Consider the following 21,011-nt stretch of genomic DNA (forward strand, 5'->3'; position numbering starts at 1 on the left):
TCAACTATTATGTAAGTGTAATAATATTTGAAGATTATTACATTTTCTTTCAGATCGTCTCTTGCTTTCATATATATAATATTTTAAGTAAATTTAATTCTTAGTTCCTTAATTTATATAAATAACTGTAATTCTTAGTTCCTTAATTTATATAAATAACTGATTGAGAATCTATGTGAAAATAAATGTCAAAATTTTTAGCGATCAAACATCAACGTGCCATCGTTATCGTGCAACGCACATTCATAGAAACTTGTATCATAAATATATCTAAAGTAGAATCCCTCCACTATAAAGGGTATGGTTATTATTTCTGTACGAAAAAGTTTTTTGCATACTCGGTAACTGAGATATCACACATTTCATATTGAAGAACTATCTTTTCTAGCTTCATATCTTTCATCCTAACAGTCAAATATTAGAGATTCTTATTTATCCATACGATTTGTGTTGAGTTATACCACATATACTGAAAACTACGTACAAATTTAACTCTATCCATTTTTCGGGTAAACACTTTTCTTTTGGTAAATTAGAATTACATTCATTAGTTTATATATAAGGTCTATTTTGTTGTATATCTATATCTATTTATATCTATCTATATCTCTATCTATCTATCTATCTATCTATCTTTCTATCTATATATCTATCTATCGATAGACTTTTATACCCTTAAATATTTGGGTTAAAGATGGATATAATTGTAATAATTAAAATATTACCCAAGGATGGAATTCTTTCCCAATTTAAACTCCACATACCCTACGTATAAATTCCTACTCTACCAATATCGAGAACTTCAAATTCAACTAAAAAGTGGTAACATTGGAAATAACTATGAATTTCAACAAACTTCTAACACCAATCAAGTTCCAACTTTTCATCTATTTACCATATGTGTTCTACTTAATATGGAAGTTTTGTACTAATCCGACATGAATACATGGCACTTTTAAATACTTATCGACATGGAGAAAGACACTTTGTATAATTTATATATGTCTACCTCAAATAAATTAGGTTGTACTTATTGTTTTGGAATATCAATTTTCTCGAGATAATTTATTAGAATTTTAGTTTGTTACATAATTTTCTCTAAAATATTAGTTTTATATATCTGACTCAACAGGTTTAGAGATAAACGAAGCATCAAACTCGCAGAGGAAGCAAGCGCACAATTGCCTGTAGTAGTGTAACGATCCAACCTGTCGTTTTAACTTTTAGAACCACGTTCCCTTAAATAAAATATCTCGTATGTACTTTTATGATTTATGACTTGAGGGGATGGTTGGTTCGGGATTTGGAAGTGTTTGGGTTGAAATCGGAATACTTGGTTCCTTAAGTTGGCTTTAAAAGGCCAAGTTTGACTTTGGTCAATATTTTGAGCAAACAGACTCGGATCAGTATTTTGACTATTTCGGTGGGTCAGTATCGTAATTTGGGATTTGGGCGTATGCCCGGAATCAAATTCTGAGGTCCCTAGCCCGGGATATGGAATTTTGATGAAAAAATTAAAATGTTTAAGTTCAAATAGTGACCGGATATCTAATTATATGAAAATGACCCCGGAATAGAATTTTGATGATTCCAACAGCTCCGGATGTCTAATTATGTTAATATTACTTTTGGGTTTTAGGTTCTTTACCAAAATTTCCCAGCAATTAATTTGACTTTAGGAATATTTAAGTGTCATGCTCATGGGTTAATATCCCAACTTTCTATTTTCTTATAATTTTAGAATTAAAATCATTTAGAATAAGGAAGGACAAAAGACTTGTGAAAAGAAGTTATTATACCATATTTTTTATTATAAACTCTTGATAGTATGAACATCTAGGAAGTAAGCTTTGCTTGTGATTTGATATAAAGTTTCTAACTTTTAAGAAAGTTATATAATAATCGATGTTCGTGTATTCTTGTGTGATGACTCAAAATGTCATCTTTAAATTTAATAATTAATTATGTATTCTAAGACCTCAAAAAGTACTATTCATCACTCCTCTACTTCCGTGCATAGTCTGTACAATTTTCCGAAAAGTTTTTATGTGAAAAATGGATTAAAAGGTGAAATAGAGCTTTCAAACTCAACTGAGCTGACTTTGGTCAACGTTTTGAGCAAACGGACTCGGATCAGTATTTTGACAACTCCGGTAGGTCCGTATCGTGATTTGGGACTTGGGCGTATGCCCGGAATTGAATTCCGAGGTCCCTAACCCGAGATATGGAATTTTGATGAAAAATTAAAAGTTTGAAAGCATAATAATTTTTAAGAATTTACTGATATTGGATTTATTGACACCAGATCCGTATTTTGGTTCTGGATCCTGGTATAGGTCCACTATAATATTTCTGACTTGTTTGCCGAATTTGGTGAGAATCAGAGTTGATTTGGCATGATTCGAACGTCTGGTTGTAAAAATATAAGTTTTTAAATTTTATTGAAAATTCCCTTTGATTTGGGGTTCGATTCGTAGTTCTAGGTATTATTTTGGCGATTTGATCACGCGAGCAAGTTCGTATGATATTTTAGGACTTGGGTGCATGTTTGGTTTGGAGCCCGAGGGCTCGGGTGAGTTTCGGATAGGCTACGGGATGATTTCGGACTTAGAAAATCTGGTTTTCTGCAGACTTCAGGTTTATTGTGTGTTCTTCTTCGCGTTCGAGAAGGTACTCTCGCGAACGCGAATAGTAGATTGGACTGTCACGTTTTGTGCTTCACGTTCGCGACAGGGAGAACACGTTTGCGAAGGGTTGAGGTATGAAGCTTCGCGTTCGCGATCGAAGCCTCGCGTTCGCGAAGGGAAAGAGGCTGGCCAGGTAATTTGCTTTCGCGTTCGCGAAGGGAATATCGCATTCGCGAAGGATAAGCCAGGCAAGCTTTGCGTTCGCGAGATAGCCCTCGCATTTGCGAAGGGTAAAATTAGACAGTCCAAATTTGTGCTTCGCGAACGCGAGGCACTGATCGCGTTTGCGAAGGGTAAAAATTCCAGAAACAGAACTTAAGTTCTGGAAATGGGGTTTCGACCCATTTTCAACCATTTTTTATTTTTGAGCTCGGGTAAGGCGATTCTTGGGCGAATTTTACGGGAAAAAAATTGGGGTAAGTGTTCTTTATCCTATATTAATTATATTTCATGATTCCATGCTCATTTATATCATGAATCCGTGAAATTTTGGGAGAAACTCAGATTTTTATAAAATCTTCAAAAAATGAAAATTTAAGATTTGAATGTCCATTTGACATCGGAATTGGATAAATTTTATATGGTTGAACTCGTATCGGAAAAGGGTATTCGGATTTCATAAGTTTTTCCGAGATTTGAGACGTGGGTCCTACTATCGAATATTTAAATAAATTTTGGATTTTTATCCGAAAAATTAGTAAATTCATATGGAATTACTTCCTATGATTCGTATTGAGTATATCGAATTGTTTGTGAATAGATTTGAAGCTTTTGGAGACAAATTTAAAAGAAAAATCCGTGGTCGAGTAATTGATTGAAATTTTCAAAGCGAAGTAAGTGGTGTGGTTAACCTTGACTTGAGGGAATAGAACCCTTAAACTATTTGTTATGTGAAATGCATGTGAACGACGTATATGCGAGGTGACGAGTGTCTATACGTCGTCAAATTAATTGTTTGCATATTTACTTGAAAAATCATAAATTATTTTAAATCATGAATTAATTGTTATAATAATTGTTTCTCTCCTATTCTTTGTCAAATATTAATTCTTGAATTCCTGCATTAATTGTTACATGCTATTTGATTGATGTGTCTTAATTGTTATTTGACATTTAGCATATTAAATATTAAAATACCTATTTTCTCCCTGATTTCCATAATAAATTGCTATTTGTCACTGTTTGTTTCATAATTAAATCATAATTCTTGTATGCTTGTTATCTTAAAATTTTTATATTAATTGTTGCTTTTATTGGGGCTATTTCTTCTATAAGAATTGGTAAATGGATATATTGGAGGATCGGGTTGCACGCCACAACAGAATGTTGCAAATATATATATATATATATATATATATATATATATATATATATATATATATATATATATTGGAGGATCGAATTGTACGCCGCAATAGACTTATTTAAAAGTTAATATTGGGGGAAAGGATTGCACGCCGCAACAGACTTATTTAAAAGTCTATATATACTTGATTAAAATAAATATATGAGAGGATTGAAAATGAATATATTGTGGGAGCGGTTTGCACGCTGCAACGAAAATTGGTTGAAATAATAATGGATTATGACTGGTAAGTTGGCTTCAATTATTATAAATGAGTTATCTGATTATTTCTATTATTTGTTGTTATTACTAATATTGCGTACAAGTTAATGTAAGTGAACCGCCTTAGCCTCGTCACTACTTCGTCGAAGTTAGGCTCAGCACTTACCAGTACATGGGCTCGGTTGTACTGATACTACACTCTGCACTTCTTGTACAGATTTCGGAGTTGGTCCCAGCGGCATACCATAGACTTGCTCGGATCTCAGCTACCAGAGGAGACTTGAGGTATAACTTCACGGCATCCGCAGTTCTGAAGTCCCCGTCTACTTTACTTTAGCTGTGTGTTTATTTCCAGATAACTTTATATTATTCAGACCCTTATTTGTATTATACTAGAAGCTCGTGCACTTGTGACACCAATTCTGGGATGGTATTTAGACACCATTATTTTTATCGATTATTCACTATATTTAAGACCTTACTTTCGCATTTATTTCTTTGTTATTAATAAATTTAAAAATCGTTTAAAAATGGCTAATATTATTCTAACGTTGGCTTGCGTAGCAAGTAAAATGTTAGGCGCCATCACGATCCGAAGGTGGGAATTTCGGGTCGTGACAGTTGGTATCACAGCCCTAGGTTACATAGGTCTCACGAGTAACGAGCAAGCTTAGTAGAGTCTGAAGGATCGGTACGGAGACGTCTGTACTTATCTCTCAAAGGCTATGAAGTTTAGGAACAACATCACTTCTTTCTTATTCTGTCGTGCGAATTTATTCTATCATCGATGATTGAACCATTCTATTCTTATTCTCTCGCAGATGGTGAGAACACGTAATACATCTACCGATGGACAGGGACCAGAGCCCCCGGTGGCAACTATGGCTAGGGGTAGAGGTCGAGGCCGAGGCAGAGGCCGAGGTAGAGCTCAGTCCAGAGCTCGAGCAGCTGCACCTATTGTAGAACCTCAGGTGGACCTTCAGGAGGAGGTTCCAGTTCAAAATGTACCAGTTAGACCAGTTCAGGTCCTGGAAGGATTCATAGCCACTCTAGTACTTCAGGACGCTCTAGTCCATTTGGTAAGTCTTATGGAGGGCGTGGCCCAGAATGGTACGTTTCCAGTGGCACCAGCTGTCTCACGAGCTGGGGAGGAGCACAAACTCCCACTACTCCCCCTCCGGAGCAGATGGCTCCCCAAACGCAGGCTCCAGCAGCCCCTCCAGTTGGGGTAGTTCAGCCAGTTGTTGCGGCACAGACCGGTGATAGGCCCGCTATGTCTTTTGAGGCCTTATTGAGACTGGATAAGTTTACTAAGCTCTTTCCAGTTCACTTTAGTGGTACACCTTTTGAGGACCCCACATAATTATCTTAAACGCTGCCATGAGGTGCTGCAGAACATGGGTATAGTTGAGACCAATGGGGTTGATTTTGCTGTATTTTAGATGACGGGTTCCGCCAAGAGGTGGTGGAGAGATTATACATTGACCAGACCAGTTGGATCTCTTGCACTTACCTAGGAGCAGTTCTCTCAGCTATTTCTGGAGAAGTTCCTTCCTATCACACTGAGAGAGGAATTTCGCAAGCAATTTGAGCGTCTACAGCAGGGCAGTATGACTGTTACTCAGTATGAGTCCCGTTTTGTAGATTTGCCCCGCCATGCTCTCCTTTTACTACCTACTGAGGGAGAGAGAGTGAGGAGGTTTATTGAGGGACTCACCCACCCTATCAGTCTTCAGATGGCCAAGGAGACCGAAAGTGAGATTTCTTTTCAGGCGGCTACTAATGTTGCGAGGAGGATCGAGATGGTTCTTGCACAGGAGAGAGAGCAGAGGTCTGATAAGAGGCCTCGTCAGTTTGGTGGTTTCAGTGGTGCCTCGTCTGGAGGCAAAGGTAATTTTGGTAGGGGTCATCCTCCCAGACCGTTTCATTCAGCACTTCATGCATCTCACGGTGCTTTAGGTAGTCACGGTCCTATTATACCTTACTATGGGCAGCCAGCATTTAGTGCACATTCAACTCCTATCAATGCACCACCACTCCAAAGTTACTGCAATGGTTATCCGGCCCATTTGGGTCAGCTTCAGCTTCAGCAGCCACGACATCAGGATGGGGGTTATAAGTGTGGGAACAATTGTCACATCAGGAGGTATTGCCCTAGGTTGGCGAGTAACAAATCTCGGCAGGATTCTTGTACCATCATACCGGTACCGGTTGCTTCACTTCCTGCTCAGCCAGCTAGAGGTAGGGGTCAGGCAGCTAGAGGTGGAGGTCAGGCCATTAGAGGTGGAGGACAAACCGTTAGAGGTGGAGGCCAGCCAGTTAGAGGCCGTCCTAGAGACGTAGTTCAGAGTGGTGGGGCTAAGCCCCGATTTTATGCTTTTCCAGCTAGGCCTGAGTCCGAGTCATCTGATGCTGTGATCACAGGTATTATTCCAGTTTTCCATAGAGATGCTTCAATTCTATTTGATCTAGGATCTACTTATTCCTATGTGTCCTCCTATTTTGCTTCATATTTGGTTATGCCTTGTGATTCTCTGAGTGTTTCTGTGTGTGTATCTACACCGGTGGGAGACTCTATTGTAGTAGATCATGTCTATCATTCGTTTGTGATTACTATTGGTAGTCTTGAGACTAGTGTGGATCTTTTACTTGATATGGTAGATTTTGATGTCATCTTGGGTATGGATTGGCTGTCCCCTTATCATGCTATATTAGATTGTCATGCCAAGACAGTAACCCTATCCATGCTGGGGTTACCTCGGTTAGAGTGGAAAGGAACTTGTGGTCATTCTACCAGCAGGGTTATTTCTTATATGAAAGCTCAACGTATGGTCAAGAAAGGGTGTCTAGCCTATTTGGCTTACATTCGCGATCCCAGTGAGAATGTTCCTTCTATGGACTCAGTACCAGTTGTTTGTCAATTTCCAGAAGTGTTTCCTACAGATTTGCCGGGGATGCCACTCGACAGGGATATTGACTTCTGTATTGATTTGGCTCCGGGCACTCAGCATATTTCTATTCTACCATACTGTATGGCCCCGCCGGAGTTGAAAGAATTGAAGGAGCAGTTACAAGACTTGCTTGATCAGCGATTCATTAGACCCAGTGTCTCACCCTGGGGTGCATCAGTATTATTTGTAAAGAAGAAAGATTTTAAAACTCAACTGAGTTGACTTTGGTCCATATTTTGAGCAAACGGACTCGGATCAGTATTTTGATAATTCCAATAGGTCCGTATCGTGATTTGGGACTTGGGAGTATGCCCGGAATCGAATTCCGAGGTACCTAGCCCAAGATATGGATTTTTGATGAAAAATTAAAAGTTTGAAAGCTTAATGATTTTTAAGAATTTACTGATGTTGGATTTATTGAAACCGGGTCTGTATTTTGGTTTTGGAGCCTGGTATAGGTCCATTATAATATTTATGACTTGTTTGCCGAATTTGGTGAGAATCGGAGTTGATTTTATGTGATTCAGACGTCCGGTTGTAAAAATATAAGTTTTAAAGTTTTATTGAAAATTCCCTTTGATTTGGGGTCCGATTCGTAGTTCTAGGTGTTATTTTGGCGATTTGATTATGCGAGCAAGTTCGTATGATGTTTTAGGACTTGGGTGCATGTTTAGTTTGGAGCCCCGAGGGCTCGGGTGAGTTTCGGATAGGCTACGGGATGATTTTGGACTTAGAAAATCTTGTTTTCTGCACACTTCAGGCTTCTGGTGTGTTCTTCTTCGCGTTCGCGAAGGAACTCTCGCGAACGCGAAGAGTAGATTGGACTGGCACGTTTTGTGCTTCGCGTTCGCGACAGGGAGAATGCGTTCGCGTAGGGTTGAGATGCGAAGCTTCGCGTTCGCGATCGAAGCCTCACGTTCGTGAAGGGACTGACCACGTTCGCGAAGGGTAAAAATTCCAGAAACAGAACTTAAGTTCTGGAAATGGGGTTTCGACCCAGTTTCAACCCTTTTCCATTTTTGAGCTCGGGTAAGGCGATTCTTGGGCGATTTTTACGGAAAAACATTGGGGTAAGTATTCTTTATCCTATATTGATTATATTTCATGATTCCATACTCATTTATATTATGAATCCGTGAAATTTAGGGAGAAAAATCAGATTTTTATAAAATCTTCCAAAAACGAAAATTTAATATTTGAATGTCCATTTGACATCGGAATTATATAAATTTTTTATGGTTGAACTCGTATCGGAACTGGTGTTTGGATTTCGTAAGTTTTTTCGAGATTTGAGATGTGGGTCCCACTATCGAATATTTAAATGAATTTTGGATTTTATCCGAAAAATTTGTAAATTCATATGGAATTAATTCCTATGATTCGTATTGAATATATCGAATTGTTTGTGAATAGATTTGAAGCTTTAGGAGGCAAATTTAAAAGGAAAAGTTGTGGTTGAATAATTGATTGGAAATTGCAAAGCGAGGTAAGTGTCGGGGTTAACCTTGACTTGAGGGAATAGAACCCTTAAATTATTTGTTATGTGAAATGCATGTGAACGACGTATAGGTGAGGTGATGAGTGTCTATACGTCATCAAATTAATTGTTTGCATATTTACTTGAAAAATCATAAATTGTTTTAAATCAGGAATTAATTGTTATAATAATTGTTTCGCTCCTATTCTTTGTCAAATATTTATTCTTGAATTCCTGCATTAATTTTTACATGCTATTTGATTTATGTGTCTTATTTGTTATTTGACATTTAGCATATTAAATATTATACTGCCTATTTTCTCCCTGATTTTCATAATAAATTTCTATTTGTCATTGTCTGTTTCATAATTAAATCATAATTCTTGTATGCTTGTTGTCTTAAAAGTCAATATTGGAGGATCGGATTGCACGCCGCAATAGACTTATCTAAAAGTCAATATTGGGGGATCGGATTGCACGCCGCAACAGACTTATTTAAAAGTCTATATATACTTGATTAAAATAAATATATGAGAGGATTGAAAATGAATATATTGTGGGAGCGGTTTGCATGCTGCAACGAAAATTAGTTGAAATAATAATGGGTTATGACTGCTGAGTTGGCTTCAGTTATTATAAATGAGTTATCTGATTATTTCTATTATTTGTTGTTGTTACTAATATTGCGTACAGGTTAATGTAAGTGAACCGCCTTAGCCTCGTCACTACTTCGTCGAGGTTAGGCTCAGCACTTACCAGTACATGGGGTCGGTTGTACTGATACTACACTCTGCACTTCTTGTGCAGATTTCGGAGTTGGTCCCAGCGGCATACCATAGACTTGCTCGGAGCTCAGCTACCAGAGGAGACTTGAGGTATAACTTTACGGCATCCGTAGTTCTGAAGTCCCCGTCTACTTTACTTTAGCTGTGTGTTTATTTTCATACAGCTTTATTTTATTCAGACCCTTATTTGTATTATTCTAGAAGCTCGTGAACTTGTGACACCAATTCCGGGATAGTATTTAGACACCGTTATTTTTATGGATGTCACGACCCCAAATTCCCTCTGTAGGATGTCGTGATGGCACCTAGTTTCTAAGACTAGGTAAGCCTATCAATGCGGAATAAAGAATAGAAATCTGAAATTTTACATAATTACAACTCCCAAAACCTGGTAGAAATAATTCACAAGTTTCTAAGGATTTATCCTCAATGTCTCTATATAATAGAGTCTAATAAAATAAGGAAAGCAACATAACAATAATAGAAGGGGACTCCGGAGTCTGCAGATGCTGGCAGATATACCTCGAAGTCTCCGTGCACAGGTACACACTGATGTCTGGGCTGGTAAGAAGTACCTGGATCTGCACAAAAAGATATGCAGAAGCATAGTATGAGTACACCATAGCGGTACCCAGTAAGTGCCAAGCCTAACCTCGATAGAGTAATGACGAGGTCAGGTCAGGCCCTACTGGAAAATAATAATCAATGGCGTGGTAAAATGTTTCACAATATAATAAAATAAAATGACAATAGAAATGAATCAAGTAGTAGGTCACCATTTAATTGCACAAATAATGGCAAATAATACCTCGTGAAACAAAACAGAGTTTCTTTTCAACTCTAAGAAAAATCACAACAAAATCAAATGCAACTACGGTCATAAATCAATAACAACAAGGGTACTCCCGAGGTAGCGCCTCGTAGTCCCAAGTCATAATAAATTCACAATATCTCATTTTTCTTATCTCACCGCGGGAGCCTTCACAATTTATTTTAAAGAAATTATTTTTCCCGAAATAGCATCCCGTGTTTTAGCCATCCTTATCACACCGCATGACTTCTAGTAGTTCCCCTACTAGCCACGCATAACAAGCCACCCTTATCTGACCGCATGTGTTTCAATACCCATACCTTATACCACCGCATGCGTATCAATATCACAATATATCACAATTTGCACCTCAAGTGCTTAAATAATTTAACTTGCCAAAATAATTCAACAACAATATTTTTCCACAATAAAGAGTTCATGGCTCGTGCCAAAATAAATCATCAATAATATTTTTCCACAATAAAGAGCTCACGGCTCATGCCAAAATAAATCGTCAATAATATTTTTTTCACAATAAAGAGCTCACGGCTCTATCACAATAAGTACGAAAATCTTACAAAAATATACAGGAATAAATAATTCGGCAAAATAATATTTCAATGTCTTTAACACGTTGCTTCAATGCCAAAATTTAGAAATGTCAATTACTTTATATTAATAATATTTAATTTAAAGAAAATCAACTTCAAATAATACACAAAATAAAAAAAATCAAGTTCCAACTAAACAGATAAAACAATCACCAGGAAAAGGTCAAGCAAATTTAAAGTATATAAATGAAATCAACGACGGAGAATATAACAAGATTTATTAATTTAATTAATATGAAACAGTGATCTACACAATTTAAAAATATAATTCTTCACATTTAGCCTGTGTACACACTCGTCACCTCATGTACACGACTTTCATCATATTACAATTAATACCAATCCTAGAAAAAATTTCCCCCACACAAGGTTAGACAAGTCACTTACCTCGACTTGCTCCAATTTAACCAAGTAGTACGTCTTTTCCTCGATTTTCCGATTCCGGTCGACTCGTATCTAGTCATAATTAATTCTATACTGTCAAAAAAAATAATAATAGAATCAATTCTATAAGAAAATACTATATTTTTCAATAAATATCCAAAATTAACTAAAAAATAGACTGTGGGGCCCACGTCTCGGAATCCGACGAAAGTTACGAAATATGAACGCCCATTCAACCACGATTCTAACTATACCAAAATGACTAAATTCCAATAACAATTCGACCCTCAAATCCTCAAATCTATCCATGAAGGTTTTCAAAATTTTCCATCTTAAATCACCAATTAACTAATAAAAACAGTGATGGATTTGGGTAAGCTAACCAAAATTGAGGTAATCTTACCCCGATGTTTTCTCTGAAAATCTCCCAAAACTCGCCTCAATCCGAGCTCCAAATCGTTAAAAACGGAAAAGAACTTAAACTCTTTGCCCTGGCTTTTACTCTTCGCGATCGCGAACATCCACACGCGATCGCGAAGTACAAAATTCTGCTGCCCAGATTTAACTATACGCGATCGCAGAAAATCCCACGCGATCGCGAAGCATAGTCTTCGTAAGCCTATGCGATCGCAAGCCTTCTCACGTGATCGTGAAATACAAAACTCAGCAACCCTCAATTAACCTTACGCGATCACAAACAACGCCACGCGATCGCGATGCACGGCTTGCCAAACCAACGCGATCGCGGTTGACCTCACGCGATCGCGAAGAACAAAATCAACACTGCCTTAACTAAGCCTATGCGATCGCGTCCCAGTCTTAGCGATACCAACAGTGCCAAAATGAAGGAAAATACCAGAAATCAACAGATACCAACAGTGCCAAAATGAAGGAAAATACTGTGAATACCATTCGAAACAGCCCCGAGCCCCTTGGAACCTCAACCAAATATACCAACAAGTCGTAAAATATCATACGAACTTAGTCGAGTCTTCAAATCACATCCAACAACACTAAAAATATGAATCACACGTAGATCCAAGCCTAATGAACTTTGAAACTTTCAATTTCTACAAACGACGCCGGAACCTATCACAATTAACCTCGATTGACCTCAAATTTTGCACGCAAGTCATAAATGACCTAACGGTATGAAAATTTTCAGAACTGGATTCTGACCCCGATATCAAAAAGTCAATGCCACGATCAAACTTCCAAGCTTAAATTCCTATTTTAGCCATTTCAAGCCTAATTTAACTACGGACTTCCAAATAAAATTTCGAGCACGCTCCTAAGTCCAAAACCACCATACGAAGCTGTTGGAATCATCAAAATTCCATTCCGGGGTCGTTTTCTCAAAATGTTGACCAAAGTCAAACTTAGCATTTTAAGGCCAACTTAAGGAACCAAATATTTTGATTTCAACCCGAACCCTTCCAAATCTCGAACCAACCATCCCCGCAAATCATAAATTTATAAAAGCACATATGGGGAGTTTTATTTAGGGGAACAGGGTTCTAAAAGTCAAAATAAATGGTTGGGTCATTACATTCTCCACCTCTTAAGCAAACGTTCATCCTCAAACGGAGTTTAATAAATGTGGATAACAGCTGCGCTTATCATGCTCGGTCTCCCAAGTCGCCTCTTCGACCGGATGACCCCTATGTAACGACCCGACGGGTCATTTTGATAATTTAAGCTCCGTTCGGTGGCATAAGGCCTTGAGTAGCTTCACATTATGTATATCGACCTGCGCGCATGGTTGGATTCAGTTGCCGGATGATTCGGAGTCGAATTGGAAGAAGGATTCTAGTTTTGGAAGCTTAAGCAGTGAGAATTTGACCGAAATTTGACTTTTTGTGTAAACGGCTCCGAAATGAGTTATGGATGATGTCAGCAGCTTCGTATGGTAATTTTGGGCTTAGGAGCTCATCCAGGATATCTTTTGGAGGTCTATAGTAGATTTAGGCTTGAATTGGCGAAAGTTAGATTTTTGGCGATTTCGGTCGGCAGTGGAAATTTTTATATCAAGCCTAGAATGGAATTCCGGAAGTGGTTGTAGTTTCGTAGTATCATTTGTGACCTGTGTGTGAAATTTGAAGTCATTCGGACTAGATTTGATGTGGTTCGGCGTCGTTTGTAGAATTTGAAAAATTCTAATTCTTAGGCTTGAATCCGTGCTTAATTCATGATTATGGTGTTGTTCGATATGGTTTGAAGGCTCGACTAGGTTCGTATGGTGTAGATTTAGGCTCGATCTGGTGCCTTTGCTGGTTCTAGTATTTCGCACCTGCGGAAGGGAGGCCGCAGGTGTGGAGGGAGTGCGCAGATGCGGAACTGGTGGGGATGGTGATGGAGCGCAGGTGCGAAAGTTTGACCGCACCTGTGGACTCGCACGTACGAAGATGGAAGCGCAGATGCGAGAATTGAAAGTTGGCCTGGGGTCGCAGGTGCGAGGAGGTTCCGCATCTGCGGGCACAGAAGGCTCGTCGGTGCGGATACTGTGGGAGTTAGTGACTTCTGAAGGTACGACTGGTTAGACCGCAAGTGCGGTACGCGCAGGTGCGAGAAATGGTCGCAGGAGCGAAGATCGCTAGGCAGAAAAGGGGTTGGAATCAAGGGTTAGTTCATTTTCACTCCATTTTTTATTTTAAGCTCGGGAGAAGGCGATTCTTTGAGGGATTTTCAGAGGAATCTTGTGGGTAACGATTTCTTACTCGAATTTGGTTTATTGCATTAATCTATTGTAGTTTTCCTCATTTAATCAAGGTAATTGGGTGGGAAATGTAATAAATGGGGAGAAAGTTCCCCAATCAAAATTCTGAGTTTTGATCGAGTTCTAGGCATCGGATTTAGATGATTTTTGTACGAGTGGTTTCGTGAGTGAATGAGTGTTCTAAATTGGTAACTTTTACCCGATTCCAAGTCGTGGGCCCGGGGAGATGTTTTGGGCGTTTTTCCTATTTTCTTGCCTTAGCTTCGAATTCATTAGCTAAAGTAGTTACTTGTAGTATTATTTACATTATGCAATTGATTTGATTTGATTTGGGCCATTTGGAGTTGGATACTCATGGAAAGAGCATGGTTTCAGATTGAGTCGAGCGATTCGAGGTAAGTATCTTGCCTAACCTTGTGTGGGGGAACTACCCCTTAGGATTTGAGTCATCTATGTTGATTGTAGTCTGTGTACGCGAGGTGACGAGTACGTGCTCAGACTTATTTGTGGAAAGTTGGCCTTTTAGGGTTCTTATGTCCTTATATTCACCGTGTATGATGTTGATCTTGATACGCTTGAATTCCTATTTGCTAGTTTCACCTCTACATGCTTTGATTAGAGATAATTGCTTTAGGATTCACTCTTACTGTCTATTTGACACTTATTCGACTTAACCAAAAAAATTTACCTTTTCTATCGTCGTGCTATATTTTTCATAACTGCTTATCTTTAATTGAAACCATTATTTTATCATCCTATAATTGTTTAGCCTTAATTGGAGTTATGATTATCTTCCGCTGCTTATCCTTACTTGAATTGTTGAATATTCCTCGTAATTGCTCAACATCAAAAGGAGTTTAGATAACCTATATCTTAGTTGACTTGCCATTATTTGGAACTATTTGACTCGTGTTGACTTCTTATTGTTGACTTGAATATTGTGGAATCATTGCTACATTTTGTTTTGTTTTCCCTTGTTAAGCTGTTCTCCTTGTGCCTAGCATTCTTTATTGTGGTTATTCCTTGTGAATGAGTTCTACCATTCTTGTGATTTAAGTTCTTGAGTTGATTTGCTCGTCGTGCTTTGCAACTGTGTCATTGTTGCTTTTGTACTTGTTGTGGTGATGTACGAGATTTCTGTCGTGTTATAGTTGTTATCTCTATTGTTTGCACTGCATATTTAAATTGGGACTACAGATGTATTCCGGGAGATCCCCCAGCACTGCATATTTAAATTGAAACTACGGACGTATTCCGGGAGATCCCTCTGTCTTGCATATTTACTTTGGGACTACGGACGTATTCCGGGAGATCCCCCAGCACTGCATATTTATTTTGGTACTACAGACGTATTCCGGGAGATCCCCCCCATACTGCATAATTAATTCGGGACTACGGGACGGTATCCCAGTAGATTCCCCTGTGGTTATATCAGTGTTCGGAGCTGCTAATCTTCCATGCTTAGGTGTCACAGGGTGACTTATACTCGAAGGATATTACTTGAAAAGTATTTATCTTGAAAGAACTATGTTTGAAGGATATTTATATTTGAAAGGGTTATACTTGAAAAGTATTTATCTTGAAAGAACTATGTTTGAAGGCTAATTATTTGAAAAGTTTATATTTGAAAGGTTTTTATCTTGAAAGAACTATGTTTGAAAGATATTTATTTGAAGGAAGTATATTTCAAAAATAATTTCTTATTGGAAAGGATTATATTCTAAAGACCTCAATTTAAAAACTTACGGGTGAAAGTTTACACTTGAAGGATTTAACTAATTTATTGGGGATTTGTTGGCTGAGACCTGATGTGAAAACTATTGCAGTTGCTGAGTTACTACTTGCCTTTACTGTATTGTGCTTTTCGGATTTGGGTTGTGTTTCCGTTCATTCTTCTGTGTCTTATTCTGGTGTTCCGCTGTTACTTGCTATTTTTTTTCCTTCCTTATTGCAGTTGTTATGTCATCCCTATACTTATGCTTGTTCAGTTTATTAGACCAGTGGGTGTCTTGACTAGTCCTCGTCACTACTTCACCGAGATTAGTCTTGGTACTTACTGGGCACCGCTGTGGTGTACTCATCCTACCCTTCTGCACATTTTGTGCAGATCCAGGTATCGATCGTTAGTAGCTGTGCGGATCCTTGCTGAGGAGAATCAATGTAAACCTACCGCTGCGTTCGCAGGCTTCGGAGTCACCTTCCTATTTTGTATTTTCACTGTTTTTACTTACTTCCGAACAGTTGTATTTAGAAGTTGTGGTAAACTCTGTAGAGCTTATGACTTGTACTATCGGTTTTGGAAAATTGTAAATTTTTGTAAAGATTTCTATATCGAGACTGTTAGATTTCCTTTGTTATTGTTGTTACTCTGTAAATGTTAGGCTTACCTAGTCCCTAAGACTAGGTGCCATCACAATACCCAACGGAGGGGAAATTGGGTCGTGACACCACTGAACCTTCACGGAAGCAATGTTCTTTGACCTCAGCTTTCGAACCTGCCTATCCAAAATAGCCATTGGTTCCTCAACATAAGATAGATCTTTGTCCAACTGAACCGAACTGAAGTCTAACACATGAGACAGATCGTCGTGATATTTCCGAATCATGGAAACACGGAATACCGAATGAACCACAGAGAGACTAGGTGGTAGTACAAGTCTATAAGCCACCTCTCCAACTCTCTCAAGAATCTCGAAAGGCCCAATATACCTAGGGCTCAACTTTCCCTTCTTTTCGAACCTTATCACACCCTATATAGGCGAAACCTGGAGCAATACCCGCTCACCAACCATGAATGCAACATAACGAACCTTCCGATCCGTATAACTCTTCTGCTAGATTGGGGTGTATGAAGTCGATCCTGAATCAACTTAACCGTTTCCAAGGCATCCTGAACCAAGTTTGTACCCAATAGTCTAGCCTCGCCCGGTTCGAACCAACCCACTGGAGACCGGCACCCCCTACCATACAAGGCCTCATACGGAGCCATTTGAATGCTTGACTGATAACTGTTGTTGTAAGCAAACTCCGCAAGTGGTAAGAACTAATCCCAAGCATCCCCAAAATCTATCACACACGCACGAAGCATATCCTCCAGTATCTGAATAGTGCATTCGGACTGCCCGTCCGTCTGAGGGTGATATGTTGTACTCAACTCTACTCGACTACCCAACTCACATTGTACTACCCTCATGAACCATGATGTAAACTGCGTACCCCGGTCAGAGATGATAGATATTGGTACGCCGTGAAGTATGGCAATCTCGCAAATATATAACTGAGCCAGCTGCTATGAAGAGTAAGTAGTAAACACATGAATAAAATGAGCTGACTTGGTCAATCTATCCACAATCACCCAAACTGCATCGAACTTCCTCTGAGTTCGTGGGAGCCCAACAATGAAATCCATAGTGATCCGCTTCCATTTCCATTCTGGAATCTCTAACTACTGAAGCAATCCACCCGATCGCTGATGCTCATATTTCACCTGTTGACAATTTAGACACCGAGCTATATACCCCACTATGTCTTTCTTGATCCGCCTCCACCAATAGTGTTGTCTCAAGTCCTGATACATCTTTGTAGCACCCGGATGAATGGAGTACCGCGAACTGTGAGCCTCTTGGAGAATTAACTCACGCAAATAATCTACATTAGGCACACATATCTTGCCCTGCATCCGTAATACATCGTCATCTCCAATAGTGACTTCATTGGCATCACCGTGCTGAACATCGGCCACAATATTGGCCATCCCAGGATGATAGAGAATGGTGATATCATAATCCTTAAGCAACTCCAACCATCTCCGCTGCCGCAAATTAAGATCCTTCTATTTAAACAGATGTTGTAGACTCCGGTGATCGGTGTAGACCTCACAATGGACACCGTACAAATAATGCCGCCAAATCTTCAAGGCATGAACAATAGCTGCTAATTCAAGGTCATGGATAGGATAATTCTTATCATGCACGTTTAACTATCTGGACGCGTAGGCAATCCCCGTACCATCTTGCATCAACACTGCACCGAGACCAATACGCGATGCGTCACAATACACAGTATAAGACCCTGAACCTGTAGGTAATACCAATATGGGGGATGTAGTCAAAGTTGTCTTGAGCTTTTGGAAGCTCTCCTCACATTCCTCAGTACACCTGAACGGAGCACCCTCCTAGTTCAATTTGGGCATAAATGTAGCAATAGAAGAGAAACCCTCTACAAATCGGCGATAATACCCTGCCAAACAGGAAACTTCGAATTTCCGTAGCTGAGGACGGTCTGGACCAGCTCTGCACTACTTTAATCTTCTTCGGATTTACCTTGATTCCCTCGCACGAAACTATATGGCCCAAAAATCCCAATGAATCAAGCCAGAATTCACACTTTGAAAATTTTGCATATAACTTCTTTTCTCTCAAAGTCTGAAGCACAGTGCTCAGGTGTTGTTCATGATCTTCCCGACTCCGGGAATACACCAGAATGTCGTCAATAAACACAATGACAAAAGAATCCAGATAGGGCTAAAATACACTATTCATTAAGTGCATAAATGTTGTTGGGGCATTGGTCAGCCCAAAAGACATCACAAGTAACTCGTAATGACTGTATCGAGTCCTGAAAGCAGTCTTCGAGATATCTAGCTCCCAAATCTTCAACTAATAATAGCCTGAACGCAAGTCAATTTTAGAGAATACCCTGGCACCCTGAAGCTGATCAAATAGGTCATCAATACATGGTAATGGATACCTATTCTTCACTGTAACCTTTTTCAGCTGGCGGTAATCAATACACATCTGCATAGAACCATCCTTCTTCTTTATAAATAAGACAGGAGCACCCCAAGACGATACACTGGGCCGAATGAAACCCTTATCAAGCAACTCCTGTAACTGTTATTTTAGCTCTTTCAACTCTGTTGGGGCCATACGGTATGGTGGAATAGAAATGGGTTGAGTGCCCGGTAACCAATCAATGCCAAAATCAATATCCCTGTCGGGTGGCATACCCGGAAGATCCGCTGGAAATACATCGGGAAAATCCCTTACTATAGGAACTGACTCCATGGTAGGAGTATCAACATTAAAATCTCTTACATAATCCAGATACGCATCACACCCCTTTTCAACTATTCATTGAAATTTAAGAAATGAAACAACCCTTCTAGGAACATGATCCGAGGTACCTCTCCACTCTAGCCGTGGTAGACCTGGCATAGCCAATGTCACCATCTTGGCGTAATAATCAAGAATAGCTTGATAGGGCGACAACCAATCCATGCCCAAAAAAATATCAAAATCCATCATACTGAGCAATAATAAATCAGCTCTAGTCACAAAACCGCTGATAACAATTAAACACGACCGATACACGTGGTCCACAATAATAGATTCACCCACGGGTGTAGATACATAAATAGAAGAACTCAAGGAATCACGTGATACGCACAAATACGGGGAAAAGAAAGATGACACATAAGAATAAGTGGAGCCTGGATCAAATAAGACTGATGCATCTCTATGACATACCAGAATAATACCTATGATAATAGAATCGGATGCAACAACATCTGTCCTAGCAGGAAGGGCATAATATCTAGCCTGGCCTCCCCCTCTAAGGCGACCTCTACCTGTTCGACCTCCACTTCTAGCTGGCTGTGCAGGTGGAGTGGCAACTGGTGCAGTAATCATGGCCTGAGAAGCGTGAGGGCACTGTGGAATAGGTGGGGCCTGAGAAATCTGTGGAGGTGCACCCCTCCTAAATCTGGGGCAATCTCTCATAATATGACGAGTGTCACCACACTCAAAAGGGGCCCTCAGAGGTCGTGGCTGCTGGGGCTAGCTTGGGACTAATCGACTAGACTGCCCGCTGAAAGCACCCCATACAAGAGGTACAATGGACACTGGTGGTGCATAATATGGAACTTGAGGTCTGGGAGTAGCCGGGATACCACTGGAAGCTGGAAGTGCCTAATGAATAGGACGGCTCACATAACCTCTACCATGACGGGCTGCAACTGGGGTACGAGAATTATTATATGTGCCAGAATCTCGGGGCCTCTTAGCTTCCCTCTCTTCCCTCTCCCGAGTCCTCATACCTTCCAATCTCCTAGCAATTGACACCGCCTGTTGGTATGTGATGTCCATCTCCAGCTCTCGGGTCATACTGTATCTGATACTAGGGTGGAGACCTCAATAAATCTGCGAGCTCGCTCTCGAACAGTAGCAACTAAGGCTGGTGCATGCCTAGCCAAATCACTGAATCGGATCGCATATTCTGACACGGTCATAAAGCCCTAGCGCAGCTGCTCAAGCTCTGCGCAACATGCATCTCTAGGACTCTGAGGAACATACTCCCTTAAGAACATATCTGAAAATTGAGTCCAAGTGAGTGAAGCTGCCTCAGCCAGACAATCCAACTCATATGCCCGCCACCACTGGTAGGCTGCTCCTCTAAACTGGAATGTCGTGAAAGAACCCCAACTGGAATCCACAATACCCATAGTACAAAGTATACGATGACATTCCTCCACAAAACCCTGAGCATCCTCTAAAGCTAAACCGCCGAAAGTGGGAGGGTGGTACTTCTTGTACCTCTCGAGCCTGAGTTGCTCCCCCTTTGAAACTGTTGTCCTAATCTCAGGCCGAACTGGGACAACTGGCTGCACTGGTATAACCTCTGGGGCATGGTCAACTTGGGTCCGTGGCTCTGGAGTACGTACGGCGGGAGTCTGTGCTCCTCCCCTAGCCTGAGATGTGGCAGGAGCAAGCGGAATTAACCCTGCCTGAGCTAGAGTGCCAAACATGCTCAAAAACTAGGCAAGAGTCTCCTGAAGTGCAGGAGTAGTAACAGGCGTCTCAGGTTCCTACTCTCCAACTGGAGCTACTGGTGGCTCTGGTGCAATAGCTCGTGCAGGCGCTCTGGCTGCACCAAGTGGTCTTCCTCGGCCTCTGCCCCGACCCCGGCCTCTTGCGGCTCCAATAGGGGGTGCGGGTGTCTGATCATCAGATCTAGTTGTGCGT

This window comes from Nicotiana tabacum, chromosome 12, assembly GCF_000715075.1.
Source record: "Nicotiana tabacum cultivar K326 chromosome 12, ASM71507v2, whole genome shotgun sequence".
In the NCBI taxonomy this organism is placed as follows: domain Eukaryota; kingdom Viridiplantae; phylum Streptophyta; class Magnoliopsida; order Solanales; family Solanaceae; genus Nicotiana; species Nicotiana tabacum.